This window comes from Eleutherodactylus coqui, chromosome 10, assembly GCF_035609145.1.
Source record: "Eleutherodactylus coqui strain aEleCoq1 chromosome 10, aEleCoq1.hap1, whole genome shotgun sequence".
In the NCBI taxonomy this organism is placed as follows: domain Eukaryota; kingdom Metazoa; phylum Chordata; class Amphibia; order Anura; family Eleutherodactylidae; genus Eleutherodactylus; species Eleutherodactylus coqui.
In genome coordinates, this window is record NC_089846.1 from 118927545 (window position 1) to 118941926 (window position 14382).

General features: G+C 43.6%; 1 protein-coding gene across 1 annotated transcript in view; it reads right to left on the bottom strand.

Moving 5' to 3' along the window:
• The window catches only part of MAMLD1 (mastermind like domain containing 1), a 237408-nt gene that overhangs the window by 24298 nt on the left and 198728 nt on the right, over positions 1-14382 (bottom strand). The window lies entirely within an intron of this gene.

The following is a 14382-nucleotide window of genomic DNA, read 5'->3' on the forward strand; positions in this document are numbered from 1 at the left end:
GTGGAAAATGTCACAATGCATAATGGTCTCCCATAAAATAGCCATGCTTAGATTACTGTGCTTGCATAACTGATTGTTGCAGAGTTTGCATTGACATGTGGAGTTTCCAAATATAACATTAGGCTCCCTGGCTAAATAGTGCATATAGTCAGCATATTAGTCATCATATAAATGAGACTGTACAGTCTTGCTACCATTGTACTCTTCATTCAACCTTTATTACTAGGCCATTAAATGCATAACTAGGTCCCTTTGATACAGGCGCAAACTACTGCATAAAGGAAGAAAGTCCTTTGTGGGATCATTAAGCTGAGCACAAGTCAGACTTCATGGAAAACTACGATCTGTACGTGGGGTTAAGAACGATCAATTATTTCTCACCTTACATACTGTAACCCATTATTAAAGAGAATCTCTAGTTAAAAAATATTATTTCTATTGTCATTATTTATTAGGGAGTCCTGTAGATTGCCCAAAGTTTTATTTGTAGCATTTGTGAGACGGTGTTTGAAGGCTACAATGAAGAAAATCACTAGTGCGTTCAGAAACTTGTAGACCTCTGTGGAATACATTAGTAACAAAATCTCATACCATTAAACGGGGTCAGATAGACAGCTATAAAAGAAGAGTAGGGGGACACCTTGGTGTATATAATTTGCCAAGACCACAACTCATCAGCGAGCGCCATACACATTGCTATCTTGTAAAATTCTCAGGAAGGTCACGATTTCCATGGTGGATTATGGGCCAAGAGTGCCCATACAGATTATGCTGTCATTGACTCAACCCAATGATTTCAATTGGATCTTCTTAATTTCTAATGTATATGAGGGTCTCCTAAGTCTCCCCCCGATGGCAAATATTGGGGAAAAAAAGAATCAGCATGTTGAATTTTAATCAGTCCAGTCCTTTTTTACAGCAGATATATTGCTGCCAGCCATGTCTAGTAACGACCTAAGCCCCATTTACACGGGACGATTTTCGGGCAAACAGTGCCCAACACTCATCCCTGTATGTACTCGCTCCCGCACAGGAGCGAGTATCGTTGACTCGCAGTGGGGAGGCGGCAGGAGATTTCTCTCCCCGCTCTCCCCCGCCCCTCTCCGTGCACTTAACATTTGAACCAAGCGCTGCAAGACAACAGTGCCAACTACTGAGCCACCATGCTTCTTCTCCTTCCTTCTCTGGAGGAGGATAAAGAGGAAGACGTAGTGTGGTGGCTCACTGGTTAGCACTGCTGCCTTGCAGTGCTGGGGTCCGAGATTTAAATCTGCATAGAGTTTATATGTTCTCACTATAATTGTGTGGTTTCTTCATAATAATCACATGTATTTACTAGTGAAGACATTTATCAAGAAGGAGAAGAAGAAGTTTTATGGCCCTTCATGTCATACACCAGTTTTGTATGTTTTTCCTTTGTTTGTTTCTTCATCCCCTTAATTTATATAGCATATACATTTAAGGAGGAGACATTTTTTATGGTTTCAGCCAAAATGAACCACCTGAGATTCGGGGTCACGGCGAATTGAACTTTTCCAAAAGTTTGACCCGAAACAGGGTACAACTGTTTCAGTTTGCTCAACACTAGCTCAAGCTCTGTTTGGATCAGTAGCCTCATTTCACTTTTTGTCATTCCTAGTAGTCCCAAAATCCTGTGTACCTATATGCCGATGACATATACACAATGCATTATGGGTATTCTATAAAAAAAACAATATTACTGCTCATATAAATGCATGGGTAGGTAGTAAGGCCATAATGTAGGGCTCCATCACCCCTCACACTGGTATAGATACTGTAAAAGAGAATAGTACACTAGGCTGTATACAGTGCACACAAGTGCTTTGTTACTGACATTCCTTAGATCAGGTGAAAATAAAAACCTTGTAGCTTTTTCAAAGGAAAACTGTATATTGTGAAGCCCTGAAAGTAGAAGCCACCAACTCAATCACTTAATTCCATCACTAAATGAAATAAGGGCTTTATGGTGTCTTGTCTGAACATTGCTATCTAGCCTCCATGACCTTGCTACAACTAGAATCTGTGATGTGAGGCAATATTGCCTCCTACACAAGTTGATTTAGTGTGTCCTCTGTAAAACATTTTATTCCTCTATTACATCTCGGTAACAATGAAAAGAGTAGCTAATATGAAGGTTCATGTGAAGAAAAGTGATTCAACTTGGCTGGAACTGGCAAGAAGATTTTTAACAGGGTGTAGCCGAAAAGTTCATTGTACCAGTCAATGGGAGAGGAAATCAAAGAATAAGAAAGGTTATCTACAGCAGAGTATTTGCTAAATGGACTTATTCAGTTTTGATAAATGAACAAAGGTTTCTTTTTTACAAATTCTGTTAGTTCTCCCATATATTATACCGATACATGACAGAATCCTCTAAGAACCCGGATGCAAGTCCACTTAGAAGGAGATTTATGGAAAATGTTGCCGATGTTTCCCATTGGAATACAAGGGTCAATGTAGCATAAAGTCAACCCATGGAGCAAATTTAGCCCAGACAGGAGTCTCCCTGTCCAGAAGCAATGTCTCATTGTCAAATGAGACAGAAGGTCAACTATCCCGTTAACTACACCAAGAGTTTAACTAACAGGGTAGCAGGCATAGCAGTTACTATGGAGCTTAGCCAACTCCACTGTTCATGAAGGCACATTGGTGAGGGGCAAGAGAAGAAGGTGGAGGGGAGGCAGTATAACTAGAGATGAGCGAGCACGCTCGGTAAGGTCAGTTACTTAAGCGAGAATCGCTCTTCTCGAGTAAGTGCCTTCTCGTCCGAGCGTGCTCGGGGAGGGGGAGTGGTGGGGGTGAGCGGGGGGTAGCGGGGGGGGGGAGAGAGATCTCTCTCACTCTCCCCCCCCACTCTCCCATGCTGCCCCCCCGAGCACGCTCGTACGAGAAGGCACTTACTCGGGAAGAGTGATTCTCTAGTAATACAAGGATGCCTCAACCTCCGTCAGAACGGCTTATAGAGGGGGTTCCTGCTCTATGATGTTCATCTGCCCTAGTATAGTAGGACAATGGGGGTTTTTATTCTGGGCATCAATGATGGTTGTATTCTAGGCCAAGGATGGGAATATTAGATACTAGAGATGGAACAATCTAGGAGTAAAAGAAAAAAAGGGTGCCCCACGCAGGGCACACTTTTTTTTGCCTTTACTCCTACATAGCTGTCAGCTCCTGGTAAACCAGGCTAGCTGATTGTGACCCCGGACGTCTCTTCAGGAACCTGGATCGCGGCTAAAGGATTTACTACACGCAAACTTGGACTGCGGGTTCTGGTGGGAATCCCTTGATAGGGTTTACCCAACTAGCACCGGGTGAGTTAACATTCACTTTCCTCTATAGAGACTTTTATGCACAAGGCGCAATTCTGATTACAGAGATGGAACAATGGCCATTTATTAAACATACTGATGATGGTCATTGTAGAGTGAAGCTTTATCATTATGTTGCTTCGGGACTGTATGATTACTTAGGACACCACTTGATCACACTACTAGTGCTGGAACAAAAAAGAACTCGAAAAGTGAATTCAAGGCATTTCCAATTGATAACCTATCCTGAGGATAGGTCCTCAACAGTTGATCAGCAGGGATCTGCCTTTGGGGTCCCTGCCGATCAGCTGATTGCCCAGCCAGCTGTCAGTGCTGCAGGCCACATCGATGGTCAGAGCCGTAAGCGTAATACAAGTCTTCAGCCCCACTAAAATCAAGCAGCTCCCAGTTTTCACTATACCAGTGAATGAGAATGACTGAATGATCAGTACTTAAAGGGGTTGTCCCGCGAAAGCAAGTGGGGTTCAGCACTTCTGTATGGCCATATTAATGCACTTTGTAATATACATTGTGCATTAAATATTGGCCATACAGAAGTTATTCACTTACCTGTTCCGTTGCTAGCGTCCTCGTCTCCATGGAGCCGTCTAATTTCAGCGTCTAATCGCCCGATTAGACGCGCTTGCGCAGTCCGGTCTTCTCCCTTCTGAATGGGGCCGCTCGTGCCGGAGAGCTGCTCCTCGTAGCTCCGCCCCGTCACGTGTGCCGATTCCAGCCAATCAGGAGGCTGGAATCGGCAATGGAACGCACAGAAGACCTGCGGTCCACCGAGGGTGAAGATCCCGGCGGCCATCTTCACAAGGTAAGTAAGAAGTCACCGGAGCGCGGGGATTCGGGTAAGTACTATCCGTTTTTTTTTTTAAACCCCTGCATCGGGTTTGTCTCGCGCCAAACGGGGGGGCTATTGAAAAAAAAAAAACCCGTTTCGGCGCGGGACAACCCCTTTAAACCGTAATATTAGCGAACGAGCCAACGATGATTTTCATGCTTGCATGAAGTAAACGATGAACAATTAGCGAACGAATTATCAGTCACCGTTCGATCGTTGGCCGCGTTTACACTGAGCAAATATCGTGAAAATTTGAACGATACGGCAATTTTTTTTAACGATCTCTCCGTCTAAACGCACCTTAAATTTAGCGCAGGCTTCTAATAATGTAGCTAGACGTTTTTCCACTATGCTTTTTGTCCTGTACTAAACTTCCCACCATTTCTTCTGAAGCCCCTCCATACGAGGTCAGCGCACTGCAGCCCCGGATTGCAGGCTGCATCTGTTTTTCTTGATCCGCTCTTGAATGAATTGCCTGTCACTTTAGGCTCCCGAGAGTAGAGATTTATATCAGTTTGATCTGAAGCAATGAATTGCTGAATGTATGGGCAGCTTTCCACGCTAGAAGATCTCTCTATATAAACTGCCTACTTTACCTTCATGAAGTGCAGAGATTTGTGGAACAGGGAAAAGGGGCCAATGGTAATATGCAAACAATGCAAAAACCTGTATTGTTTGGAATCAGAAGATGTTATTCATCTTCTTTTGCTAAGGTGGTTTTCTACTACTGTCTATGCATGGACAAAGAAATATGATGTAAGTAAAAAGGGTATTTTTCAAGAGTGCAAACTGAGGTATTACAACACTAATAAATTTAGAGTTAGAAAAACACTTAACCCTTTGCAATCCAATTTTGGATTCAGGGTTTCCTAGGGGTTTTTCTCTTTCTGCCATTATACAGTGGCGCCACCTGCTGGCTAGAGACAGTACTGCGGTATTGGACATGCTGGAGAGGCCCCCCGACAACAGAGCGGCCAGTAATATACAGTAAGAATAGCCTGCTGGACGTCTTCCAACATCGAAAACTCAACAGCCTTCAAATCAGAATGTCTTTAGACGTCAGACAGTGGATTGGAAAGGGTTAAAGGTAGTGAATATCTTGCTGATAGGTGGAGGTCTCGCCAATGAGCTTCCCCTGCTGATCCCCAGAATGTGGGTACCGTGTTCCCCATCCTCCTTACTACGAGGTTACTGCACCCTTTATAGTGAGACTGAATGGAGCATTGGTCGTGCAAGCTCACCAGCGATGCATTCAGTTTCAATGGGGCTGCCGAGTACCTGAGCGGCGCATGCGCTCGGGTGTTTACATTACTTCCATTGAAGTAAATAGAGCACTGACCGTTCATGCTCGGCTAGTGCCACATTCAGAGTGACGTCACTGTTGGAAGAGAAGCGACCCTCGCAGTGACAAGAGAGTGGGACATGGGAGTGCTGTTTTCGGATCAGTGGGAGTTTCAGTGGTGAGATCCCCACTGATCAGCAAGTTACCCCCTGTCCTGTGGACATCTGCCTGAAAAGCAAAGTTCCATTGGTCAGGGCTTTGAGCCACTCAGCTGCTGTAACGAGCTGGATTCAAAAACCACCCAGAGCAGGGAAAGAGGTGAAGTAAACACAAATTTAGTAGAAAATCTTTCAGCCAGGGGTCTAAAGGGCAGCTCAGTGCTAATAATTAAAATCCTATGCATTTTTATGGTGTTTCCATACTTTTGTCCACTCATATATACAATATGTGTGTGTGTATATATACATTTTCTCCTTAGGGAGAACACCTAGAAGGAGAGTGTGTGAGGAGCCTTATAAGGCCATTCATGCTCCTCTGTGTAATATGCAAATAAGGGAGATGGAACAATACTTCTGCAGCGCCTCCTGCCTTCCAATAGGTGGCATTGCAGAGGTATTGTTCCATCTCCCTTATTTGCATAGAATCGGGCGTAAAATGCTTTGCGTCATCGGTGAATGGTTTAAATGTTAATGGGAATATTTCCATTCACTGACTCCAAATGGAACTTTTGAATGGACTTAAACAGTGGGGGTGATTTACTAAGCTTAATGCACCAGAATTCTGGATAAATATGAAAAAAATGGCGTACGTCCTTTACACCACATATTATGTGTTTTTAAAGACTTTTTGCATTTCATCTGTCGAGGTGGATGGCTTAATTGGAGAGGTGTAGCTTAAATTTGACAACATGAACCCAAATTTTGCCACTTAATATTGATGTAAAATTCATCATACAGCATAAGCCCCTGTGTTAAATTTGACACTGTCATTTAATTTTCCTCTGTCTAAATATTAGACAGGATTAGTAAATTCCCCCCTAAAAGTATAATAATCTATATTTCCAGAGAAGCCCTTTAATTTATAACTGGGAGTGTATTTTGTTGAATGATATATCAGCATTATATTACAGTATATTAGACCAGCAATGACATCAGAAGCATTCTACAGATGCCCTAGACCAGTGGTGGCGAACCTATGGCACGCGTGCCAGATGCGGCACGCAGAGGCCTCCCTGCTGGCACATGCCACCATCGGCCGCTCAACACGGAAGTGAATACCGGCTCCCCTGCCGGTATTCACTCAGCAGCACTGCTAGCGGCGTTGATCCCAGTGGACACTGTGACATCATTGTGCACCTGGGATCCTCCTTCCCTCTCCCGTGACGTCTCCTACATGGTTTCCGAGAGAGCAGGAGAGGAGGTGTCCGGCAGCACACTGACATCACAGTGTGCACCAGGGATCAATGCCAGCAGCAGCGCCGAGCAGAGGAGGAGAGGATAAGTATACAGGTCTCAGAGGGGCGCTATCACTACTGGGGCCGCTGTGTGATGTCACTATTATCGCTGGGCCGCTGTGGGCTGTCACTAATACTGCTGACACCGCTGTGGGATGTCACTATTACTACTGGGCTGTTGTGGGCCGTCACTATTACCGCTCGGGCAACTCTGGGGGGGTCACTATTACCGCTGTGGCATGTTTAAACGTGGAGGAAATGCTGCAGAATGTCCTGAGCGGAAATTTCCGTAGAAAATTCCATAGCATTTCTGCATTCAAAAAGCAGTCAAGGATGGGGGTAAAATCATACGTCATGATAACCCCGCCCCCTGACATGTTGGCAACTTGCAGTAAATAAGTGGGTTTTGGGTTGCAGTTTGGGCAGTCTGTCTCTAAAAGGTTCGCCATCACTGCCCTAGACTGCACTCCTTTCTATTACAATAACATATCCTTGATCACATGTCTTCCAGATATACAGTATTATGGATTCCTCTATAATGTGTACACGGTCAATAACCCCCCAAAACCACTTTGCGCTGCGTATAGAACACTATAGAACAGCTTGTGTCCCGCTGGTCCTGCTGACTTGTTTCTTCATTTAAATAACCCTGGTATAGTGTGGAGATGCTGGAAGCCCCTTGTCCTTGTATTTACAAACTATATCTGGCCCATTTTTTTCCTTGTGTCATTTCATTATTGCAGAGTTGAGATCACTCGCCATCTGTAGACTCATTTCATCAGCCTCCCTTTTTATCCTTGGAGCAAGGTCATTTGGGACATGCACATAAACTGAAGCTTCTCACAACTGACAATTCTTTATGTCTTCCTGTAAATCTGCTCGCTTATTTCAGAATCCTTTTACCCTTTCTGATTCCTTTTTGGAAATTACAGGCAGGGAGACACATTAACAAGGAGCAGAAGTATTTAGGCAAAGAGCAATTAATGGTGTTTATTTGTAGCTAGCCGAGGCATTTCAAGTTTTCGCTTTGGAATCTTCTGTAGTTTCATGTGATTGGTTAGTTATTAGCTATGGGTCATAGAACAGGACCCCCTTCCACATTAACATATGCTCTGGGGGTCTTCTGTATTCCATCAAGCACAACAATAGCTGCAGTCAATGCACAAAAACTACCAGCTGCAAGTTCTGCCCTCATAAAAAAACAAGTGATTCTACTAATATGTATGTATATACCATATGTAATAATGCTAAAAAGTGGGTGGTCTGACTAGCGAGGTTTCCCGACACTAATCTGCATTGCAATCTAGAATCCGGAATGCTGTTTGCAAATGTCTCTGCTTTATAGTGGTTAATAGGAGTTTGAGCTTCATTTCAACAGGACCTTGCTGACTTCTATCTAGGTTGTCAGAGGCAATTGATTTTTACAAACCTAGATAAAAAGACCTTCAAAAGCAGCGTTCTATTGAATAAGACCGTACAGGAACTTGTCAGACGGTGATACCCAGCAAAATATTTATCCTTTACAAAAGCATGATTAATGTATGCAGATGATAGTCATTTTTCCAAAGGTTGACATTCTCAACAGATGTAACTCATCTTACAGAATTAAACGCAGTTGTAAACTATTGATGACTTATTCTTATGATAGGTCATCAATAGTAGACTTGGCAGAGGTCTATTGCTAGGGTTCCGCATCCTTCAGCTGTTCTTTGAGCCAGTGTGCTCATGTACTGAGCTGGTTTCTGTAGGAAGCAGACAGCTCCGTTCCCACTGCAGTGGCCAGGCTTGTTATTACAGACAAAGTTCACACTGAAGCGAATTGGAATTGAATATGCAATACCAACGCTGGCCACTGCAGTGGGAACAGAGCTATCTGCTTGCTGCAGAAATGAGCACAGTACATAATAAGCACACTGGCCCAGAGAACAGTTGATCAACGGGGGTCCCGAGCGCCTGCTGATCTACTATTGATGACCTATCCATAGGCCAGTTGTAAATCTCCATCTTCCCGTTGGGAGATGTACTGCGAATCTGCAAGCATTTCATGCTTGCATAAAGAATCTCATAAGCCAATGAACAAGTTTTTGCTCAATTGTTGGCTGAGAGTCGGTCCCCCTACATGGCCCAGTTGTTGGGCGAATGAACATTTTGAGGAATGCTCTGACTCGATAATCAACCTGTGTAAAAGAACTACGATAGACATTTATAACATACAAACTTTAAAAAAAAATCACAAAATGTGTTGCAATCTCACTTCAGTATATGGGTAACATACAAAAAGTGATCCACATCTCCAGACATATTTAAAGGGGTTCTGTCATTAGAAAAAAAAATTCAATACCTATTCCTCCCCCATCAGTCTTCCTACCGCTTATCTTCTTCTGTCTCCGGCAGTCTCCCCAGGCCACCTCACCTCCAGCAGGCCGGATCCTCTTCTTCCAGCGACGAAGCGTCCATTAGCTGAAGTCTCCTTCCTGCCAGGCAATGTATGCTACATCACTAGTGACGTAGCGTTCACAGCATAACAGGGAGTGCTGAGCTATTGCAGAGACTGCACATACGTGTTGTCTCCCTGCAACAGTATAGGAACACTCGTGGCGAGGCAATAGATCGGCATTCCTTCCTGGGCAGTGAACATTACGTCACTCGTGACGTAACCTGCACTGACCTGCTGGAAGTAGAATGATGATGCGAATTAGCTGGGGATCGCCCGGATTAGGTACCACAGGGCACACCTTCAATTCAAGCATCCTGGACACGGATCTTCCGACTGTAAATGATGATTATTCTTTTCAACTTAAACTTCAGTGGTACAGACATCAGCCACTACAGATAGTGAAGCCTGTTTTGGACACAACGATTATCGCTCAAAAAATATTTTGAGCGATAATCGTTGTGTGCTTTTACAGCGCAAGGTGATCACTCAAATGCAAGGTGATCAGCTTGCGCTTTGAGCGGGGGATGCAGAAGACAAGCGGGGCCGCTTGTCTTCTGCATCCAGCTGTTCTCTGCTTGGAGCGCCCAGCTGTTACATAGCAGAGCACTCCGAGCAGGAGATGCAGAACACATCTGGACAGCTGTGTTCTTCATACCCCGCCTGTCTTCAGGGAGTGGGATACAGCTGAAACAATAGTATGAGCTTTATCCCGCTGTGAAATCCAGATAACTGATCGCTGATCTTTCAGCATGCAGAAAGATTAGCGATCAGCGACGACTTAACAAAAACTGCACAATGTCAGTGCAGTTACACACAACGATTATTGCTCAAAAGATGGTTTTGAGCCCAAATCGTTATGTCTAAAAGGGCCTTAACACAAAGTAAAATCTAGCCTGTCCAGCTCTAACTTTACTTAAACGGCCCTCACTACCAACTGGCGGACTACTGCCTCCCAGCCTAACCACATTAACAAAACTAGTCCAGTTAACGAGTTCCGTACTCACAGGTTAGAAGCTCCCACGGCTTTGGCCGTTCGTGTCTCCTGGTCGGAGCTCAGAGCTGTACTTGTCCTTTCCTTTTAACATCCACCCACTGGAGCTTCTTATTAATTACCTGGCAGGTGAGCCAGCTCCCTGCTGCTTCCCAGAATGACAGAACTCTGCCAGAAACATACCTCCCATCCATTACGACTCCTGTCATCCTGTCACACCCCCATTATGTTTACCTCAAATGATAGACTTATGTCTTAAATGTACATTTAGCATTCGACTTTCCCAAGTCACTGATATCCTAACAATGCTTTGTTTCAGTTGCTCTCGGTTCAATGATGATTGTGTCTAATATATACAGTATACCAGCACTCGTATACAAATGTATCTTTATACTGGGATATTGTTGTCCTTTTAATGTTACTAATTGAAAAATCCTTTTCTTTCAATTACAGATTAATGTTAAAAAACGGGACACTTAGTAAATGTTCACTAGGCAGTCCTTTATACGGTAAAACCAGCATTTACCGTCCAGAAGAAAGTTGTAATATAATGTGTAATTTCACCTGAAGAGGACCAATCAGAAAATTCCACCGATTACAAAATGTCATAACAGCATATGCTGAGTTAATATTTCCCTTTGCACTTGCTACTTGATGGTTCTTTACACTGTAGAAAACAAATTTGATACATTTGGCTATAGCCATGTGCTAATTCAGCACCTTCATCCCTCACGGACGCAGGATTAAAGAAAACGTATGTTGGATCAGACAGTTTATATGACTCCATGTACAAATCCTAATAAGTTTCCTTCTCATTCTTTAAAAAAGGGGATACATGGTTTTAGATTTGGATTTTGTTTAGGTTGCTGCATGGTATAGAAGTATAGTCTGACGCTTTCTGTTAATTTGTTACTAAACTCGGTAAAAAACACATCATTCGAATGTCTACTTCCAAAAAAATAATATGAAAAAATATGTGAGATTCAGAATTACACTCTTTAGTGAACCACTGACAAGTCCGACACTTTAGCTGTCACCGATTAGTGCCGTCTGTACAGTGTGCCTGCGCTACTAGGCTATTCCGCTATGACTAGATGAAGCGCTCCAAACAATACAATGCAGCTCAATCAATCTGCATTTTACCAAACATTACAACTTTATGTTCCTCCATTGGTGGGTCTCAGGATGAAACACATAGGGATCAATAACAGAGACTTTGAATATAGAGACAGTGCTCTCAGCTTGCCAGGTTGTCCTTTTTCAAGGTGCTTAGTTGGACTATCTATTAGGGGTAAGTCTATATGGCTGCTAGCGAAGGCAAAAGATCCCCATGTACCATTGCATTTCTGACATGGTGACTACTGCAGCCAATCACAATGGACAGACTTTTTGGAGACTTTTTTTCCTATCACCTTGAGCATATTTTTAAAAAAATTCTGGGATTGGATAAACCCTTTAATATTTGGTATTATTGTATCTTGTCACCACCCGGAAGTACTGGTGGAGACAAGAGTGACAGGTGGGTGATGCCTCCTGTAGCTGATTGGCTGCAGAGTTGGCTGGCGTGCAGGTCCTGCCAGGGCACTAAGGCTCCAGAGGCAGCGTGCAGAGGATGACAGCGGCAAACCTGATATGCAAAGCTAGCGGCGGCTGGAGAGGTACAGCTGTGCCTAATTCCCAAGTGCAGGCTTGGAGCGGCTGGACGGTTAGGGTGAGTTTTCATGTTAGGCTTAGATTGTTAACTGTAAATGCTTGCTTCCATGTTACCCCTGTAACATGCAAGTATTTACAGCTAATAATGTAAGCCTAACATGAACACGAACCCTAACCCTAACTGTCCAGCCCAGGCAACAATCTATACAGACGCTGCTGCTAGGACCTTACAAAAGTCACCCAATCGGGAGCTGGGGGTGTGACAGGGGCATTCCTCCATCCAAGCCCTGTCATACCCTTAACTTCCGGTGGTGACAAGATACAATAATATTGGGAGGGGCATAAACAGAGGAATAAAAAGGCTCGGAGAGGGAGTGAGTGAAAGATGGGAGTGGCATAGTGGTGTAACTTCTCTGAGCAACTTTGAGCAGCATTTGCAGTAATGACCATCCAACGCAGATGTGAAATCTGCCTAAGCGAGAGTCTTTGCAGTGCAACTGGTTCACCTGGATAGACTTATATACTTCGCTGTTCCTGTCCTTACAAAGCATTCCATACAGGCCTTTTTACAGGGGCCAATAAATCGTTCACATTTTCGCATCCAGACAGAATCTAAATGATTGTCGTTCAGTCTAAATGCATGCACAGATTAACAACGAATGAAAATTCATTCTTTTATCATTGAACGTTCATTTTCTGCATGCATAAAAACTGAATGACAATCGGCCTGTGTAAACAGGCAGTCATTCACCTATAAATGACTGCCTGTTTACTGTGAATTGAGGCAGGTGGCCTGGAATGCTCCCTGGCTCGCTCCACCTCCATTCAATGAGTGATGATCATGCCTGTGTAAAAGCACAGGAATAATTGTCACTGGGACAGCCTGTGGGACATCTGGTTGTCCCATGTAAAAGATCCTTTAATTGGTTCCCAGCATGACTTCTTGGTCTACCTACAGATCTTTTCTCTGGACCCTTCGATGCACCCCATGCAGCTGAACTCTGCTCCTATCAAGGTCTCTAGTGGACCCGGTGTGGCCCATGCCCGAGCTGTACCCAGCAGCATTACCAATTATGGAGTAAAGACTTGTACCTGCCCACAGAGGTCAGCTCAAACAACAGGCAGTTGAACCAACTCGGTCCAGTGAGTCCGTGAATGCGGAACTACCTGTCACTGGCTACTCTACAGTTTAACCACAGAGCCTACATGGATTTTGAGCTAGTCTGATATTCATCTCAGTCTACTCCCCATTGGATGCTGTATATAAGTACAGATTTACCCGACATCAGCACAAAGAGATGTGATTTCCATTACAGCAATGATAAAATAATTATAACATTACCAAAAGCTAAGCTACACCTACAGTAAATGAGCAAGTGAGGATCTTAGAGCTTTGCTAATCAATTTTCCTGAAACACAATATTTCATAATGACTATAACCGAGGCATGTGTAAATTGGTGCATTGTTTAAACCTCTTCTCAATGTGTTAATTAATAATATTAATGATAATAATGATGGTAAGTAAGACAAAACACATGATAATGTAATTATTCATTATGGATTCCTTGTTTTCACAAGCAATGCCTGGCAACAAGTGGAAGTGAGTAACAACACTGACCCTCCCCAAATCTACGGAAGCGCTGCTATCAATCAGTAAATTTACAAAGGTACTAGTGGCGGTATAGATGGGCCCCCCAGCTGCATAGGGGAAAGGGATGGGTGAAAAAGGTTTCTTTTTATGTTCTGTTACATTTGTAGCCATTTTTACATTTTTTCACTTCTCAGATAACCCCTTTAAGTCATCTCCTACTGTCAACAAACCTTTCTAGCACCCACAGAATTTGTCACCAAAGGAAGAAGGGCATCTATGATTACATAACTGGTCAAATTTGGGGGTTATGTATCTAGGAGAGAACAACTGTGAGAGATCTGTAGATGCCATATTGTAACCTAACTCTTCAGAAGCATAACTTGAAGCTCCTAGGCCCCATTGCAAAGTCTGTAGCACTTCTCTCCTCCACATATAGTAACACATGGCACTTATTGGTGTCTATGTGGCAGAGGGTTAGGGATGAGCGAACTTTTCAAAATTTCGGTTTGACCGGCTCACTGAATTTAGGCACAAAGTTCGGTTCAATCTGAATTAGTTTGAACCAAGCCAAAGGCATAACTTGAAGCTGCTGGGCCCTAGTGCAAAATCTGGAACTGGGCCCCCAACTATAAAGCTTCAATGATAGTATTGGTTTGCAATATGGGAAAGAGAGACTTTATGGGCCCCTTAGGGCTCCTAGGCCCATGTGCGACTGTACCCTCTGCATCCCCTATACTTACACCCCTGAACCAAGCCCAAACTTCACCAATACCTCTAAAACCGGTGTAGAACACT